At 43.4% G+C, this 19,881-nt stretch overlaps 1 long non-coding RNA gene and 1 other non-coding gene across 2 annotated transcripts in view; one reads left to right on the top strand and one right to left on the bottom strand.

The window, feature by feature from the left end:
• LOC148135220 (uncharacterized) overlaps positions 1 to 19,881 on the top strand; it is a 580,459-nt gene that overhangs the window by 464,873 nt on the left and 95,705 nt on the right. The gene's annotated exons all lie outside the window — the stretch shown is intronic.
• On the bottom strand, positions 7,144 to 7,215 carry trnah-gug (transfer RNA histidin (anticodon GUG)). Its single transcript has one exon. It is a non-coding gene; the product is annotated as a tRNA-His (tRNA).

Below are 19,881 nucleotides of genomic sequence, written 5' to 3'. Positions count from 1 at the left end.
GGTTCAGGATGTGGACAAGATGCATTGGAGGGCATCTTTAACCACATGCGAAGGGAAATTGCGGTCTCTAAAGAAGGAGACCATCTGGTGTGTTCTGTACTCTTTGCTACTTTCTCTCCACCACCACCATACTCTCATTTATCTCTCCACCCTTCAGGTTCTCTGCCTGTATTCCTGATGAAGGGCGTTTGCCCGAAACTTCGATTTTTCTGCTCCTTGGATTCTGCTTGAACTGTTGTGCTTTTCCAGCACCGCTCTGATCTAAACTCTGCTTTCCAGCATCTGCAATCATTGTTTTTACCCTCTGCTCCCAAAGGACAAGTTCCACCACAGAACATACCAGATGGCCTCCTTCTTTAAAGACTGGAACTTCCCAATCTATGTGGTTGAAGATGCCCTCCAACGCACCTCATCCATGTTCCGTACTCCACCCATGAACCCCAAACCTCCAACCACAACAAGACAGAACCCCCAGGTCCTCATCTTCTATCCCACCAACCTCTGCATAAATCACATCATCCGCTGACAGTTTCGCCAACTCAAAACGGATCCCATCACCAGGGATAGGTTCTCCTCCCCAGCCCTATCCACTTTCCACCAAGACCATTCGCTCTGTGACTACCTAGTCCAGTCCACGCCCTCCAATGTCCAACCCTTCCTTCCCAGCACCTTCCTCTGCCACCGCAGGAATTGCAAAACCTGCGCGCACATCTACCCTTTCATCTCTGTCCAAGGCTCCAATGGAGGCTTACAAATCCATCAAAGTTTCACCTGCACTTCCACACATGTCATTTCTTGTGTCCGTTGCTCCCGATGCGGTCTACTCTAAATTGGGGAGACCTGATGTCTTCTCATAGAGCACTTCAGACAATATCGCCAGGACACCCACAAGAATCAATCCCAGTGCCCTCATGGCCAAACATTTCAACTCCCCCTCCCACTCTCCCGAGCACATGCAGATCTTGGGCCTCCTCCATTGGGCCTCCTCATCCTCCGCCTCGGGACCCTTCAAACCCAGGGCATCAATTGGGACTTCACCAGTTTCCTCATTTCCCCTCCCCCGACCTTACCCCAATTCCCAACCTCCAGCTCATCACCGTCCTCCTGACCTGTCACACCTGTGCATCTTCATTCCCACTTTTTCACTACACCTTCTTCCCTGAAATATCATGTTCACCCTCCACCTCTATCCACTTACTGCACTCGCAGCTACCTTCTCCCCAGCCCCGCCCCACTCCCATTTATCTCTCCAACCAATATGCTCCCAGTCCCATTCCTGATGAAGGGCTTTTGCCTGAAATGTTCATTATTCGTGCTCATCAGATGCTGCCAGACCTGCTGTGCTTCTCCAACACCACTCTAATCTTGAGAGGAATCAGTTGATTGGGAGCGTTTTCGGATATTTTCTATTGTTGACCACTTTAGCAACTACCAGTTTAGGGAACAGCTAAAGGACTGAGCACAAGTCAAGTCACCACATAAACATTTTTTTTTAATTGTAAGATAAAACATGGAAGGCTGAAGTATGCAACTTTGCCCATCAATACTGTTTCACCAATGAGTTTATCACTGATTCCTTTCCAGATCAGAGTGCTATGGGCCTTGGAGGGGAACTTGAAAATGCTGGTGTTTCGTTGCAACCTCCAATCTTGTCCTTTTGGTCAGTACAGCTATTGAGCTTTGAAGGTTCTGTCAAATATGCCCATATGACTTACCCCAGTGCATCCTGTAGTTGGTGCACTCTGTTGCAATTGTGCCTAAGCGGTGAAGAGAATGAATATTGCAGGTATTGACGAGGGTACAATCAAGTGACTGCATTGTCGTGGACCGTGTCCAGTTCCTTAAGTGTTACTGAAGTTACACCTATCGAGGCAAATGGAGAGAGTTATGTTCCACGTCTCATTTGTGCCTTGCAAACGATTTAAGATTCACGGAGACACAAGCTGAGTTTATAAACAAAAAATGTCTACCAAAGGACATGTTTTTGTTGTCCAATTGTTTATATAGCCAGTTTCTATCTGTTTATTTTTCTAAATACTAGCTCTGTGGACTATTACACTGGATAATTTGGTTACAGTAAAGCCATTGAATGTCAGTGGGATATGATTAGATCCTCATTTGTCAGAGTTATCATTATTCTGTTTCGTCCTTATGTGGACCAATCTGATTCCAGTCGCTGTCTGATTTCAGGTTTCAATTCCCGTCTGTGCTTGAAATTTCAATGGTTTCTTTGCATAAGTGTCTCCACGTGCCGTAATAATATGTAAGGACGCTGCAGGGGACAGCAGAGATTAATGAACATGTTGTCAACAGAGGAGAAAATGGAGCTTCGTGGGATGATTGGTTAGGCTGGGATTATTCTCCTTGAAACAAAGGACGCTGAGTGCAGCTCTATAATCACGTAATAACATTTATACACGTTCAATATTCATGGGAACTTGACAGGGTAGTTACTGGCAGGTGGTTTACTCTGGTATGAGGAGAGCACCAGAGGACATAAACTCAGAATTAGGTATTGCCAATTTAATTCAGAAATGGGGAGTAATTTCTTTGCTCAGGGGCCAGTGAATCCGTGGAACTCCTTACCAAAACTGTTGTTGAGGCTGAGTTGCTGTGTATTTTCAAACTGTGCCAGACAGATATTTAACGAGAAAGACGATGAAGCTTTGTCGAGGTAATGCAGGAGAATGGAGTTGAGGATTATCAGATCAGCCATGAGTTCATTGAATGGTGGAGTTGACTCGATGGGCTGAATGGCCTACTTCCAATCTTACATCATGTGGTCCTACTCCTTACTTTATTGATAAATTTAGAATTCTAAGGGGATGGGATGAAGTGATAGAAAATGTTTCCAAACTGATCAGACAGATCAGGAACTAGGCTCATAAGCTCATGAACAAGAAATGTGCTGTGGCCTGGAGACAACAAATGGCACTGGGCACACCGTAGATGGGTATGTGCAGAAGTTGTGTTTGCTAAAGAAAATTGGTGGATCTAATATTGTTGCCAACTTGGTGATCATGCTGGATGATGGATCGCGGTATGATTCACACAGCAAAAGGTTGTGAAAGAATGAAAGTTTCGTTTCATTGGAAAAGTTTTCTGTGGTTCCAATTCCAATTGACTGTTTGAAATACTGATCAGAAAGTTGTGTGGAATGTTGCATTAAAATTCACAATCCCACTGGATAAACTATTGCATCCAATCTCTCCTTATTTGTTTCACTTTCATTCGAAGTAAATTCATAGAAAGTCAAGATGGAATGAAAGGAGGAAAGAAACGTTTGCACTCCTTTTCATTATCTCAATTTAACTTACAACAGAATCAAATTGCTTTATTTCGACTTTGATGAGGTATCAATTTATCACAAATCTCCAATGCAATGAAGGACAAGAGCAAGATTCTCCATCCAGTGTATCCTAAAGATGCGAGGTACAAAGGGAAACCACAGCTGCGTTTGATAGAAGTAACAGCCAGAGTAGGATTCAAATCCACACATGCACAATGAAAGAGCAACCTGACGTGTTAAACTCTGGGCCACTTAAGTCCATGGAAAAGGGGCTCACATATAACCACATCAAGATTACATATGGTGCACCTCGGGGAGAAGAAATTCCCTGAGCAGAATCGAATTCACACCATTATGTTTCTTCTTTCAGCGGAATAATAATATCAGCAAAATCCAAAGAATTGACCTCGTCCTTGGAAAGAATACCTTGTCCTTGATTTATTCCGAGTCGGTACTGTCTCAGAATGAACCAGCAAACATGTAATTCCCGTCACATTCATACATTTAGTCTTGACGCATAATTTCTTCAGACAGTTTCTCTCTCACTTGAAGAAGTGTATACGGAGAGAGAAGTGAAGGTGATGTTTTAGATCGATGGACTTTCTCAAATGGATGAACCTCAAGTGGGTAAAATTCCCGGAAATGCGGTGTTGTTCGTTTCATTTTATTAATTTTGCTGCAACTTCACTTTGTTCATTGCAATGATCGGAAGTGAATTGCATTTACATGATTGAAATGTTTAATGTTGTATTGAATTTTGCTCCGAATTCATTCCAGCTTAAAGAAAATACTGATGAGAAAACAGAAGGTTAAATTACAAAACAAGATGCCAGTTTTGATGCTCAGTTACGTTTGCAGATTTCAGTGGGTATCAAATGAACCCAACATCATGGCGATTGTCGTCCCACCTTTAAACCATGGGATTAAAGCACGAAATCGATCTCTAAGAGACGGGTCACTTCCTATTCATTATGGAATTTCTTTCCTTGACAATATACAAAATCTGCTCAGTTCCATTTGTAATGCTTCATGTGAAATATTAATAGAAATCTTTCAAAACTCTGAGGTTTTTTTTTGCTGAATCTCAGCTGCATATGTTTGCGATATTTCTTTATATCTGAAGTCGTCCAAATTAGACATTGTTTCCTCGCACCTTCCACCCCCACATCCCACTTTTACACTTTTGGCCAGCCACAGGTTGTCTCTCTCCTGGAAAAACTCACTGCTTGTGTGTCTCTAAATGTGCCTTTCCAAATATTTTGGAAACGGATTCTCTGAGTGACAGAAATTCTGCTCCCATCATTTCTTTGTCCTACATCAATGGTTTTGAAAGCCTGACGTTCAGAAATATACGAACTTGAAATAGTGAATTTACCACCTATTTACTCTCTCCAAACCTCACATACCCTGGAAAACTTCCATTCGGTTTTCCTTGGCTCAGTTTCAAGTTTTCCAAAACACAAATAACTAAAATGCCATCCCCACTAAACGCCGTCAGCATCATCTCTAATGCCTTAGCTCCCCAATAAAAGCTGGCAGTGTCCTCTCTGATAGAATCACAGATTCTCTACAAGGCAGAAAGTACAATTCAGCCAATCGAGTCTGTAGGGACACCCTGAACAGCATCTCAACCAGACCTAGCTCCCGGCTCTATCCCCGCAGGCCTTTGGCTTGTGATTTTAAATAAACCTGCTGCAATAAAACCTGGCATCGTGTGACTGCTGACCTTATCACTGCGTTACCCCATGGCTAATTCACTTAACTTACTGAAATCACTCCCTGGACACATCAGCGCAATTTAGCATTGCCAATCCACCTAACCTATAGACTTAACAGCAGTGCGACCCACTGAGCAAATGTGCCATCACATTGAACACTATCTGTATCATGTGTAATGGCTTTACACACTGGTAACTCCGCCTAGTGAAAGCAAGCTGCCCCCGTCAACCCGAATTCAATGCATTCAAACGCGGTTCTACGCTGTACACCCTCATTAGTGCTGCCGGAAATGTTTCTGCACTCGGATCTGAGTGAGTTTACTCTTTTTTCTTACTCAGATTCCTGCTTTAAGTAAACACATCAGTCAGGAACAACTCTATATAATGGTTTTCATTGCAACACAAACACAATGTGCAGTTTGCAGAATTATGTGCTTGCACTTTCACTGACGCTCTCTGCCCCAGGAGCTGCAGTCCTTCCCCAGCTGATTCAGACAGCACTGTCCTTCCTGTGACATATCCAATCGAGAATGGAAGGCCAAGCATTAATAACCTTCACTGGGGAACAGAGCTACAGGTTTAAAACTTTCACGATGCCCCCAGCGGAGAATTGAGCCCTGTGACAGGAGGGGACACTAACCACGATACTGTGGAGGACAAAAACATCGAAGGAAGCCCTTCAGCCTGTTGTGGCTGCACTTGTCCAACACAACTGCTTAACGACCTGAATCAAGTTTTTCATTGTTTATATGTTTTGGCATCACAAATTAACATCTCAATTTTTTTCAGGTTGGAAGGGTTTCCACCTCTCTGACCCTTTCCGCACATCTACTCAAAACTTTCTGCCTTTTCCCGAAATCTCTTGGCCCCAGTGTTCGATCCCCCCATCAATAACAAACGCTTTTTTCAGTCTATCTTATCCATATCCCTCATTATTTTGTACATCTCAGTCATGTCTTCTCCAATCTCCTCTGCTGAGCGACAAACAACCCCAGTCTGTCCAATCTCTCCTCATAACTGAAACTCTTCAGCCCAGACAATATCCCATTGAATCTCTCCTGCAACGTTCCCAGTGCGATCACACCATTGCTATACTGTGAATTGCAGAACTGCACACAGTAATCTAGCTAGAGCCGAATTAACTTTTTTTTTCTATTCTGTTACAGTATGAGGGCGTCGCTGGCTCGGTAGTATTGATTGCGATCCCTAATTGCACAGCGGGCAGTTGACACTCAACTGTATTGCAGTGAGTCTGGAGACACATTGAGGCCCGACCAGGTAAGAACGGCAGGTTCCTTCCTCAAAGGACGTCAGTGAACCCGATGGTTTTGTTTTTTCAACAATTGACCATGGATTGTAGGTGTTATTAGATTCGTAATTCCAGATATTTATTGAATCTCAATTCTAACACCTGGCATGGTTGGAGTCAAACCCGGGTCCCTGGTTCGTTTGCTTATTGTCTAAATTAACAGTCCAGTGGTAATAGTGCTCAGCCATTGCAGAAAACCTGTGAAACTAATCTTTCTCAATGAAGTCACTTTTCCTCGATATTGTCCTGTGTCATTTTCCTGAGCTTGACTCCCAATAATCGCAAGTCCATATCAGTAAAAGCTGCTACCTGAGGATTGGCCTCACAACAGTGGTAACCAAAAGAAGCAACTGGTCTGCAGGTCCCTATGGTGGGGTTGGGGCACGTTCACCCAGCAACAGTGACGCAGCAGCACGGAGTGAAGAGTATCAATGTGAGAGTCAGTGTTAGATTCTGCAGTGCCTTAATGAAATAGGAAATGACTCCACAACCACATGATGAAAGAGCAGCGCTCCCAAAACTAGTGCCCAGTTAAACCTGTTACACTCTAACCTGGTGTTGTGTGATTTTTAACTTTGTACACCATAGTCGAACACTGGCATCTCGAAATTAATGAAATGGGGGTGTGGGACGGAAAGTTCGGTTAGTGATCGAAGGAGGGAGAGAAATCTCTGAGAATGGGTGGATTTGAATTCTGACATATGAAACACAGAGATGTGAGCGAGCAGAATTTGAAGGGAAAAGATCATCACCTTGGAGAAAATTACCATGTTAAAGCAACTGATTCCTTTGTGTTTCACAAAAACTGGGGCAGATAGAGCAATTAGTGCCGTGACTCGGATTCGAACCGAGGTTGCTGCGGCCACAACGCAGAGTACTAACCACTATACGATCACGGCGTCCCACAAACACGCACTCTGACAGTGCGCAATAAGTACAGTATCATAGGAAATGTTAGGCAGCGCACCAAATGCACAATATCAGTGATGAGCGAACAGTGGCAGATACCTGGGAACTCAGAATGGGCTGACCGTTTAATATCGGTTCCCCTAGTGGCTGTGGTGATTCCATTATTTATATGCTGTAGGCTGAGATAAATAGATTTCTCGAAAACATCAAAAACTCCGGGGACAGTGCAGGTGTTGTTGAAATGTATGCTTCAATAGTAATGCAGTTTAACATCGGCTACTTTACCAGGTTCCCCCCGACACACACACACAAGGCAGTAACCACTGCTGCCTGATAGTCCCAATTCCTAGCCCCAGAATCTGAGGAATTGAGTGGCGCAGTCGCGAAGATCCAACTGGAAGTCGGGATGGGAATGAGGTCGCAGAGATACTCGAGGACTCCAGTGACACAACCGGTGAATGCAGGGTATTTCTATGACGGTTTAGAGGCGCAAGTAATTCCGAGGTTGGGAGTGCTCCTGGCCAAAGGCGGGAATTTTTTTTCCCGTTAATAGCAATCTACAGTGCAGCTTGCTGAGAGAGCTGAGTGCCACAACTGGAGCGTGGGCGGCTGGTTTGAAGTTTGAACTTGCTTCACTATCACCAACTTGCCTGGAATGAATTGCTTTTACCATTTTCATTTCCAAAATCTCCCTGCAGTCTGCGGCTTTCTTCCTCATTGTTAATTACATGACTAACTGTTGTATGATCCGCACACCGCTAAATCACGGCCACTACAAGTAAATATGAATCATTGATCTATATGAGAAAACAGTGGAACTCACTGCAGACATGCTTTGTCGGTTTGCAGGCGACGCCAGAATTGTAGACAGTGAGGAAGATTATCTAAGTTTCAAAAGGATCTTCATCCAATGAGTCGTTGGACTGAAAAATGTAACATGGAGTTCAATCTGGATAAATGGAAGGTATTGCATTTTGGTACAACAACAAGAGTAGGGCTTTGCGTAGTGTTGGATAACACAGAAGCTAGGGGTGCAGGTGCATAATTCCTTGTAGTTTGCATCACCTACAGACAAGATGGTTCTAAGGCATTTAACATACTTCCAAACTTAACATACTTAACATACAAGGCAGTGTTGTGTGATTTTTAACTTTGTACACCATAGTCCAACACCGGCATCGCTAAATTAATGAAATGGGGGTGTGGTACGGAACGTTTAGTTAGTGATCGAAGGAGGGACAGAAATGTCTGAGAACGATTGGATTTGAATTCTGACATATGAAACACAGAGATGTGAGCAAGCAGAATTTGAAGGGAAAAGATCATCACCTTGGAGAAAATTACCATGTTAAAGCAACTGATTCCTTTGTGTTTCACAAAAACTGGGGCAGATAGAGCAATTAGTGCCGTGACTCGGATTCGAGCCGAGGTTGCTGCGGCCACAACGCAGAGTACTAACCACTATACGATCACGGCGTCCCACAGACGCGCACTCTGACAGGGCGCAATAAGTACTGTATCATAGGAAATGTTAGGCAGCGTACCAAATGCACAATATCAGTGATGAGCGAACAGTGGCAGATACCTGGGAACTCAGAATGGGCTGACCGTTTAATATCGGTTCCCCCAGTGGCTGTGGTGATTCCATTATTTATATGCTGTAGGCTGAGATAAATAGATTTCTCGAAAACATCAAAAACTCCGGGGACAGTGCAGGTGTTGTTGAAATGTATGCTTCAATAGTAATGCAGTTTAACATCGGCTACTTTACCAGGTTCCCCCCGACACACACACACAAGGCAGTAACCACTGCTGCCACATAGTCCCAATTCCTAGCCCCAGAATCTGAGGAATTGAGTGGCGCAGTCGCGAAGATCCAACTGGAAGTCGGGATGGGAATGAGGTCGCAGAGATACTCGAGGACTCCAGTGACACAACCGGTGAATGCAGGGTATTTCTATGACGGTTTAGAGGCGCAAGTAATTCCGAGGTTGGGAGTGCTCCTGGCCAAAGGCGGGGCAGAAGGGAAATTATTTTCCCGTTTATAGCAATCTACAGTGCAGCTTGCTGAGAGAGCTGAGTGCCACAATTGGAGTGAGGGCGGCTGGTTTGAAGTTTGAACTTGCTTCACTATCACCAACTTGCCTGGAATGAATTTCCTTCACCATTTTCATTTCCAATTGTTTAATATCTCCCTGCAGTCTGTGGCTTTCTTCCTCATTGTTAATTGCATGACTAACTGCTGTATGATCCGCACACCGCTAAATCACGGCCACTACAAGTGAATATGAATCATTGATCTATATGAGAAAACAGTGGAACTCACTGCAGGCATGCTTTGTCGGTTTGCAGGCGACGCCAGAATTGTAGACAGTGAGGAAGATTATCTAAGTTTCAAAAGGATCTTCATCCAATGAGTCGTTGGACTGAAAAATGTAACATGGAGTTCAATCTGGATAAATGGAAGGTATTGCATTTTGGTACAACAACAAGTCGCGTAGTGTTGGAGAACACAGAAGCTAGGGGTGAAGGTGCATAATTCCTTGTAGTTTTCATCACCTACAGATAAGGTGGTTGAAAGGCATTTAACATACTTCCCTTCATTGTTCAGTCCTTCGTGTATTGGAGTCGGGACGTTATGTTGAAGCTTTGCAGGACATTGATGAGGCCTCTTCTGCAGTATTATGTCCAGTTCCGGTCGCCCAGTTGTAGGAATGATATTTTTCAGCTGGAGCAGGTTCAAAAAAGTATGCACGCATGTTGCTGTGTGTGGAAGGTTTGAGTTACAATGAAAGGCTGGATAGGCTGAGACTATTTTCAGCTTCGAGATCAGGGTGCTGGAAAACCACAACAGGTAAGGCAATATCCCAGGAGCAGGAGAATAATTTTTTTGAGCAAGTGTTCTTCATCAGGCTCTTCCCCGAAATGTCGATTCTCCCGCTCCTCAAATGCTGCATGACCTGTTGTGCATCCCAGCACAACACTGTGGATTCTGATCTCTCATCTGCAGTTCTCACTGTCTCCTAGTTGAGACTGTTTTCACTCTAGGTTATGGGTTTGAACGGCGACCAACAGAATTTGGGAGAAGATTTGTAGCTCGGGTGCTTGTTGTTGTGGTTCTGTTCGCCGAGCTGGAAATTTTTGTTGCAGACATTTCGTCCCCTGTCTAGGTGACATCCTCAGTGCTTGGGAGCCCCCTGTGAAGCGCTTCTGTGGCGTTTCCTCCGGCATTTATAGTGGCCTGTCCCTGCCGCTTCCGGTTGTCAGTCCGGCACACTGCAGCACACCAGAACTGCAAAAAGTGGAAGAGGAACACATGTACAAGGTATTCGCCAAAAACGGATACCCGCGCAATTTCATCAACAGATGCCTAAGAGAAAGACAACGGAACGAGGACATGCCGCAACCCAAAGGACGAGCCACACTACCATACATCAAGAGCATTTCAGAACTGACAGCCAGACTACTGCGACCACTAGGACTTATAACAGCACACAAACCAACAGCCACCCTCAGACAACAATTCACCAGAACGAAGGACCCGATACCCAGCATGAGCAAAACTGATGTAGTGTACAAAATCCCATGCAAGGACTGCACAAAACACTATATAGGACAAACAGGAAGACAGCTAACGATCCGCATCCATGAACATCAAAGAGCCACGAAACGCCACGACCAGCTATCCTTAGTAGCCACACACGCAGACGACAAGCAACATGAATTCGACTGGGATAACACTACCATTATAGGGCAAGCCAAACAAAGAACAGCCAGGGAAATTCCTAGAAGCATGGCACTCATCCACAAACTCCATCAACAAACACATCGACCTGGACCCAATATACCGGCCACTACAGCGGACAACTGAAACTGACAACCGGAAGCGGCAGGGACAGGCCACTATAAATGCTGGAGGAAACACCACATAAGCGCTTCACAGGAGGCTCCGAAGCACTGAGGATGTCACCTAGACAGGGCACGAAACGTTTGCAACAAGAATTTCCAGCTCGGCGAACAGAACCACAGCAACCTGACAGAAGTTTGTGAATTATTGAGAGGCAAGTTAGAGTTAACGATAGCTGCCTTTTCTCAGGATGGGGATTTCAAGGTGAGAGGGCATATGTTTAAGATGAAAAGACAGAGTTTTTTTTTAAAAAAGTCATGTGAGGCTTTTTTTAAGGAAGGTGTTTTACGTGTGCAATTAACTTGCTGAGGAAGTGATGGATGAGGGTGTGTTTGCAACATTTAATGGACAATTGATTCCAAATATGAATGGGAAAGTGGGATTTTTAAAATAAATTTATTCATGCCTAGTACATCAGTTATTTCCCAGAGGACATTTTAGAGTCAACCGCGGTATTATCCATCTGGAGTCTCCTGTGGGAAAGAGCAGCTGAATATGACAATTTGCTTCCCGAACTGGCATGAGTGAATCAGATGGGATTTTCCATACAACTGATTTAGGTCATCACGAGATTCTTCAATTCCAGGTGCCTATTGAATTCAAACTCCACCATCTGTCATGCCAGGACCTTAACTCTTTGTCCTTAAAATATTACCTGGTTTTTTGGATTAACAACACAGTAATAAAACTACAAGGGCATTATAACCACTCAACGGGTACAGGAGGAGGCAGATGGGAGTAGATTAGTTTGGCAGTATGTTCAGCATGGATTGGTTGCACTGACGGGCCTGTATGCCTTCATGCTGTATGACTCTATGATTGACGCTATGGAGCAAATATCTGGTTGGGATTAACAGCAGCACTGACAGCATAATCGAACACCTGATGGGATATGTAATCCTGCTGGAGGCTGGGAGGTTGTTTTGATCAGTCATCCCTTCCCACACACGGGACTGGTGAACGGCCTCTCCCCAGTGTTACTGATTAAATGAGTTTCCATTTCTGTGGTTAATTGAATCCCTTCCAGCAGTTCCCACATTGCCCTGCTTTCTCTGTGGTATCAGTGTCCTTTTTTCTACACAGGGTGAACGATCCTTTCACATTGTGTCCACACAGGTACAAATCCCGTTTTCCATGTTGTTAATGTGTTTTCATTCTTCCTTATTCACCCACAGGGTGTGAGTATCACTGGTCAGGACAACACTTATTTTTCGCCCCTCGTTCGTTGCTGTCTGGCTACACCACAAACCTGGGTGCGATCCCAGCCTCGGGTGTCTGTCTGTGGGCAGTCTGCACATTCTCTGTGTGTTTGCGTTTTTATTTCTCTCTCTGACCAAAGGTGTGCCTGTTACAGGGATCAACAATGGGAAATGCAGGCTTATGGGGTAGGGAATACCCTGGGGTCTGGTGGGATGCGCTTCCGATGTACCCTGTGAACTGGAAGGGCCGACAAGCCTGCTTCCCCACATGATGGGGATTCCTGAATTAAGGGTCAGCTCATGTTTTTTTTCTGGTCCTGGAGTCTCTCGTAGGCCGGACTGGGTGAAGATGGTTGAATCCACTGCATAAGGGACATGAATGAATGAGATTGCAGGAAATTTAAATCATGATCTCTGTTCCTGAGGTCAGGCTTGCATTTCAGGTTTTATTCGTCGAACGTAAACATCACCTTTTCCGTGTTCCAGTCGCCAAGGATGACTAGTTTAAAATATCACCCCAACACCACCTTCTCCAGGTTGAAGCCTTGACTGTGTGGAAGAAACTGATACTGAGCAGATGCGAGCAAATGTAACTGCCACCGCCAGTGTCGGAAACACAGATCCAAATAGCAAAATCATCTGTTAAACCCACCACTGCAAAGTTAAGGGCTCAACACGCTCCAGTTGTGCCACTCAGCTGTCTTAGAAAGATGCACCGGAAATCGCTATGGTAGTATAAACGGGGACAACCATTCCCTTGAGCAGGAGCACACTTAACCGAGGAATTTCTTGCGTCTCTGTACCATCACAGAAGGACAAGGCGCTCACCTATTGCATCACTGGAGCCAGTGAGTAACTGCGCACTCATTCCCATCCCCATTTCCAGTTGGATCTGGGCGGCTGTGCCGATGTTAAGCTAAAATGCTATTGAAGCAAACATTTCAACAATATCCTGTACTGTCTCCCGAGTCTTTGATGTTTTGTCGAAATCGATCAACCTCAGTTTTCAACATTCTCATTCAAGGGATCTCTACAGCCTCTGAGGACATCGAACTGAAAGATTCAGCTCATTCTCAGTTCCCACATGACTGTCACTGTTCGCTGAGTACTGATACTGTACATTTGCTGTTCTTCCGAACATTCCCTCTGCTAGTATACTTATTGCTGCTTGCAAGCATCCTGTTCTGTGGTTACTGTGATCGTGGTTGTCGGTATTTTGCATTGTGACCACGGCAACCTCGATTTGAAACCAAATCACGGCACTAAGTGTTCTCTCCGTTGTCCTTTTTGTGACACATGCTAAGATATTAATTGTTTTACCTTCAAATTCCGCTCTCTTACATCTCTGCGTTTCATAGATCAGGATTCAAACATACCCGTTGTCGGAGATTTCTCTCCTTCCCACGATCATTAAACCTCCTTTCCGTCCCTCCTCCCATTTCTCTGGGGCAATGCTCAATCTATCACTCTCTTTCACATTCATACTGTTCTGTCTGTGCTGCTGCTGCGGTCACTGTTGTTGGGTGAACGTGCCCCAGTACCACCATCGGGACCTTCAAACAAATCGATCCATTTGGATACCGGGGTTGTGAAATCAATCCCCATGTAGCAGCTTTTACTGACCAGAGACAATTGTAGTGTCAGGCTCATGGAAAACACCAGGACAGTTTTGGTGAAAATACATTTTATTGTTAAAGATCAGCTTTTATGGCTTTCTGCGTTGGTCTTGTGATAATTTCATAGGACTGATAATCCAGAGACCGAGGTAATAGTCTGGGTACTCGGGCTTGAATCCCATCATGCCATAATTGTCAAATTTGGATTTAAAAAATATCTGCAAGGAAGAATCTAATGACTACTATAGATCCATTGACAATTGTTGAAAAAAAAAATCTGTTTCACTGATGTCATTGCGGGATGGAATTTGCTATCCTTACATGGCCTAGGCTGCATGTGACTTCAGACCCATAGCAATATAGTTGAGTCTCAACTGCCCTCTGGGCAATAAGGAATGGGTAATAAATGCTGCTTAGCTAGAATCGCCCTCATACAAATCCAGAAATTTTAAAACAAATGCTCAGTAGGCTTAAGCAAGAGTGTTGTTTGCAGTTTTGCAAGTCACATTATAGCAGGGATGTGATCATACTGAGAAAATTGCAGGAGATATTTACCGGGATACTGTTTGGGTTGAAGAGTTTCAGTTGTGAAGAAAGACAGGACAGAGTGGAGTGTTTCTTGCAGTGCAAAGGAGATGTGTACACGATATGATTGAGTTAGGGCACGGACAGGGTTGAATAAACGAGTTTCCCATTGATGGAGGGATCGATCAGCAGGGGCCAGAGACTTAAGGAGAAAGACAGAAACGTTTGAGAAGATGTGCGAAAAAGCTTTATCAGCTAGTGGGTGTATGGAATTTGGAATACACTGTCTACATTTTTCAGAGCGGCAGAAAGCTTCATAACCTGAATAAATATTCAGATGTAAACTTTTGATGCCAAGACATATAAGGCTGTGAGGTAAGCATTCTGAAATGGATTCAGTTCATTAGGCAGTTGTTTTTGACAAGTGTGGCCACATTTGGTTGAAGGGCCTCCTTTGACACTTTTGCCCTCGGTAGTATAATGGTTAGTGTCCCCGCCTGTCACAGTGCTCAATTCTCCGCTGGGGACAATGTAAACGTTTTAAAACTGTCGCTCCATTCCCAAGTGCGGGTATTGATACCTGTCCTTCCATTCTCGATGAGGCATATCACACGAAGGACAGTGCTGCCTGAATAAAGGTGGGGAAGGACTGCAACTCTCAGGGAGGCAGAGTGTCAGTGAAGGGCCAAACACGTGACTTCTGCAAACTTCACCTTGTGACTGTGTTGGAATGAAAAGCATTTGACAGACTTGTTCCGGATTGAAGTGTTTACAAGAAGCAGGAAGTGAGGAAGAAACAACATAAACACATTCAAGTATGAGTGCAGAAACATTTCCCGCAGCACGAATTAAATTGTAAAGGACAGAGTGGCGTTTCGATACAGTGAATTTGGGTTCATTTGTTTTGATGAGGCTATTACCAGGGTATAAAACCATTAAAACATGATACAGCATTTGCTCAGTATGATGGAACATTGTCTCAGTAATTCGCACTGCTGTTCAGAGGGAGGGTTATTTTGATTGGCAAAGTTAAATTGCCCTCTCGTGTCCAGGGAGTGAATTAAGTAAGTTAGGTGAATTAGCCATGGGTAACGCGGGGATAAGGTCAGCAGTCACAGGACGTCAGGTTATACTCCAACAGGTTTATTTGAAATCATAAGAGGGAGGGATTCCCCTTCTTCAGGTGAAATATAAGGAAATAGGGAGGGGAGCTAGGTTTGGTTGAGATGCTCTTCAGAGAGTCAACACCGGCTAAATTTACTGAAATGCTCTTTCTGCACTGTAGAATTTAGTGATTCTATGAATTGTTAATGACGATGTTTACTGAGGTGTAAAGCCATTAGATAAGATGCTGATGGGGGTGTACTGAGGATGAGATTTTATTCACTTGTCTTCTTTGAAAATTGAGAACAGTTATCCCTGATCCAAGGAAGACTTAATGGGGGTTTTCAGGTGATGAAATGTTTGGACAGAGTAAATAGGTGGAAAATTCCCTCTTTCAAGTAAGTAAACATCTAGATGTCAGGCATTCAATACCTTTGATAAACCCTTTGAAGGACAAAGCAATGATGAGAACAGAATCGCTGTCACTCCGAGAATCTGTTTTTTTTCAAAATATTTGGACATTTGGTGACATACAAGGAATAAATTTCACAAGGAGAGAGACAGCGTGTGGCTAGGTAAAGGTGTAGGGCTGGCGTGTAGTCGGTCGGAAGTTACGGGGAAACAATGTCTCAGTTGGTTGACTTTAAATGTAAAGACATTTCTTTAATGTGTGCAGCTGAATAAGATTCGGGTCCAAAACTCTGTATTTTGAAAGATTTGGCATAATATTCCACCTAAAGCATTGTAAATGGAACTGAGTGGATTTTTATTTATTGTGAAGAAGAATATGTTACATAATGAATGGGAAGTTACCAATTGCTTGGAGATCGACTTCCTGCTTTCATCACATGCGTTAAAGATGTGAGAACAAACACCATGATGTTTGGTCCATTTAATACTCAGTGAAATCTGCCAAAACAACGAGCAACGAAACTGGTGGGTTTTATTTTGCACTTTAACCCTCTGTTTTTCTAAGCAGTATTTTCCTTAAGCTGAAATAAAGTCCGAGCAAATTTGAATACAACATTAATCGTTCCAATGAGATATATCTAATTCACTTCTGATTATTACAATGAACATTGTGAGGTTTCAGGAACATTAAAATGAAACGAACAAATTAGCATGTCTTGCGATTTAATCCAATTCAGGTTTAGCCATATGAGAAAGGCCATTGAGCGACAACGTCGCCTTTATTTCCCTCACCATGGCTTCTTCACGTGAGAGAGAAAGTGACTGAAGAAATTATGTGTCAAATGTAGGTGTAAATATGACGGTAAATTTTGTCCTGTTTCATTCTGACTCAGTTATGACTCAGAATGTATCACTGACAGCTATTCATTCTGACCAGCATGGCTATTTATTGGAATTTCCTCTAATTATAATTCAAGTGAAAGCAGAAACACAATGGTGTGGATTCGATTCCGCTCTGGAACTTTCTCATCCATGACGTTCACAACATATAACCTGATGAGGTCACATGTCATCCCTCTACAAAATGTGCTGAGGAGACCGAGAAATGATGGTGGTGGGTTATTATATCGCTGTGCTCCACATTCACTGGTTCGAGTCACACTCTGGTTGTTAACTTTACACACCGCTCTGGCAGTTTTTCTTTGCACCTCACACTCTGGTATACACTGGATAGAGAATCTTGTTCTTGCCCTTCACTGCACGTGAGACTCACAAATAATCGACACCACATTAAAGTCGAAATGAAGAGTGAGAGCAGTCATTCTATTCAATTGGAGATGAAATTGGTGGAATGAGAAGGAACGCATTTTTCTTTCCGCCCGACATTCCATCTTGTCTTTCTATGAATTTACATCGAAAGAAAGAGAAAAAAAAACAAGAGATTGGGAGCACAAGTTTATCCATTGGGGTTGTTCATGAGTATTTTAACCTAACACTTCTCACAAAGATCTATCATTATTTCAAACAGTCACTCGGAATTGGAACCGCAGAAAATTTCTCCAATGGAAAAAAATTCTTTGTTTCACAAATTTCTGCAGTGTGTGAATCATACAACAATCCATCATCCAGCGTGATCACTGACTTTCCAACTGTATAAGATCTAGCAACTTCCTTCAGCAATCGCAGCTTCTGTACACAGCTACCTGTGCTGAGCCCAGTGTCATTTGTTGCCCCCAGGTCACAGCATGTTTCTTCTTCCTGAGTTTATGAGCCTTGTTCCTGATCTGTCTGATCTGTTTAATAAACCTTTTCTGTAACTTCATCACATCCCCTCATAATTCTGAACTCATGAATAAAATAAGGCGTTAGACGAAATGTTAAACCAAATGGAAGTATGCTATTCAGCCCAAGGAGTCTGCTCAACCATTCAACGAACTCATGGTTGATCTGTTTTGGAGATGCCGGTGTTGGACTGGGGTGTTCAAAGTTAAAAATTACACAACACCTGATAGTCACCTGACTAATACCTGATGAAGGAGTGATGCTCCGAAAGCTAGTGTGCTTCCAATTAAACCTGTTGGTCTATAACCTGGTGTTGTGTGATTTTTAACATAGTCGATCTGATAATCTTGAATTCCTTTCAGCTCACTTAGTTCGACAAAGTTTCATCATCTTTCTGATTAACTATCTGGCACTGTTTGAAAATACCCAACCACACAGTCTCAACAGCGGTTACTGGAAAATGCCACAGATTCTTTGACCCCTGAGCAAAGAAATTACTCCTCATTTCTGAATTAAATGGGCAATATCTAATTCTGAGATTATGTCCTCTGATGCTCTCCTCAGAGCATAGGGAAAGCCACCTGCCCGTATCTACCCTGTCAAGATCCCACGAATATTGAACGTTATTATGTGATTATAAAGTTCCCCTCCTCCTCCTTTGTTTGAAGGAGAATAATCCCAGCCTAACCAATCATTCCACGAAGTTCTACTGTATACAGAGTTAGCAACATGTTAGTAAGTCTGCGCTGTCCCTTATAGCGTCCTTATATATTATTAAGACAGGTGGAGAAATTTCGGTGAGGAAACGGGTTGAAATTTCAGGCGCAGACCGGAATTGGAATTGAAATCAGAAAGCGATTAGAATCGGATTGACCCACAGAAGAACCAAATGCAGCGAAGATAACTCTGACAAATGAGAATCTAATCATATTCGATTGACATTCAATGGCTTCAATGTAACTGAATTCCTCCGTGTAATCGTCCTGGAAGCCAGTATTTAGGAGAAATAGAACCTGACCGCCCATATAAAGAAGTTGACGACAAACACCTGTCCGTGGGTCGACTTTGTTTGATTATTAACACAACTCTTGTCTCCGTGAAGCCTACATCGTCCGCAACTCACAATTTAGATGTTTAACAGAACTCTCTCCATTTGCCGAGGTGGGTGCAGCTTCAATGCCACTGAAGGAACTGGGCATCCTCCACGACAATGCAGTCACCAATCTGTATATTGTTCAACACCTGAACTTTTATTCCCTTAACTTCTCAGGCACAATTGCAGCAGAGTGCACCACCTAGAAGATTCACTGGAGTAAGTCATCCAGGCTTTGTTGACAGAACCTTCAAAGCTCAAAAATTGTACTGACTATAAGGACAAGTTTGAAGATGCACTGAACCTCCACCATTTGCAAATTACCCTCTGAGGCACATACCAGCATGACCTGGAGAGGAATTAGTGGTAAATCCATTGAGTGGTGAAGTAGGTTGATGGGCAAAGATTTATACTTCAGCCCGCTATCTTTCATCTTTCAATTTTTAAAAATGTAGATTATTGCATGGACCAGACTTGTGCTCATTCCTTTCGTTGTTTCCTAAACTGGCGGTTGCTAAAGATCGAATATCATCCACAGTCTGTGGTCAACAATAGAAAATACCCAAAAACCTCTCGAACAACTGATCTCCCTGTCCAACAATCTTCAGGGATCTGTGAATGTCCACTCCAAGATCTCTTTGTTCCTATACACCATTCAGAATGCTCACTGTTATTGTTCCAACTCCCCAAATTCACTACCACTCATTGGTCTGGATTCAATTCCATTCACCATTTTTCCTTTCCACCTGATGGATACATCCCTGCGGTCACTGACAATATTCATTATAGTCAACTATGTATCGTCAGTAAACTTCTAAATCATGACTCCTAATAAAAAAGTTTGATTTATTGATCTACATCAGGAAACAGTGGTACTTCACTGGGAAAAATCTTCCAAACATGGTTCCTTGCTGCATGGGATGAACAACTGCCATGTTCCAATCTCCAAGGGTTGCTAGCCCAGTATCTCGCCACTACATTTGCAGATGACACAAAGATTGGTGGAGAAGCCAGAAATC

This window comes from Chiloscyllium plagiosum, unplaced genomic scaffold (genome assembly GCF_037043375.1).
Source record: "Chiloscyllium plagiosum isolate Xiang-an unplaced genomic scaffold, Cpla_swu_hap1 HiC_scaffold_51, whole genome shotgun sequence".
NCBI lineage: Eukaryota > Metazoa > Chordata > Chondrichthyes > Orectolobiformes > Hemiscylliidae > Chiloscyllium > Chiloscyllium plagiosum.
This window is presented reverse-complemented; position numbering and strand designations above follow the sequence as displayed.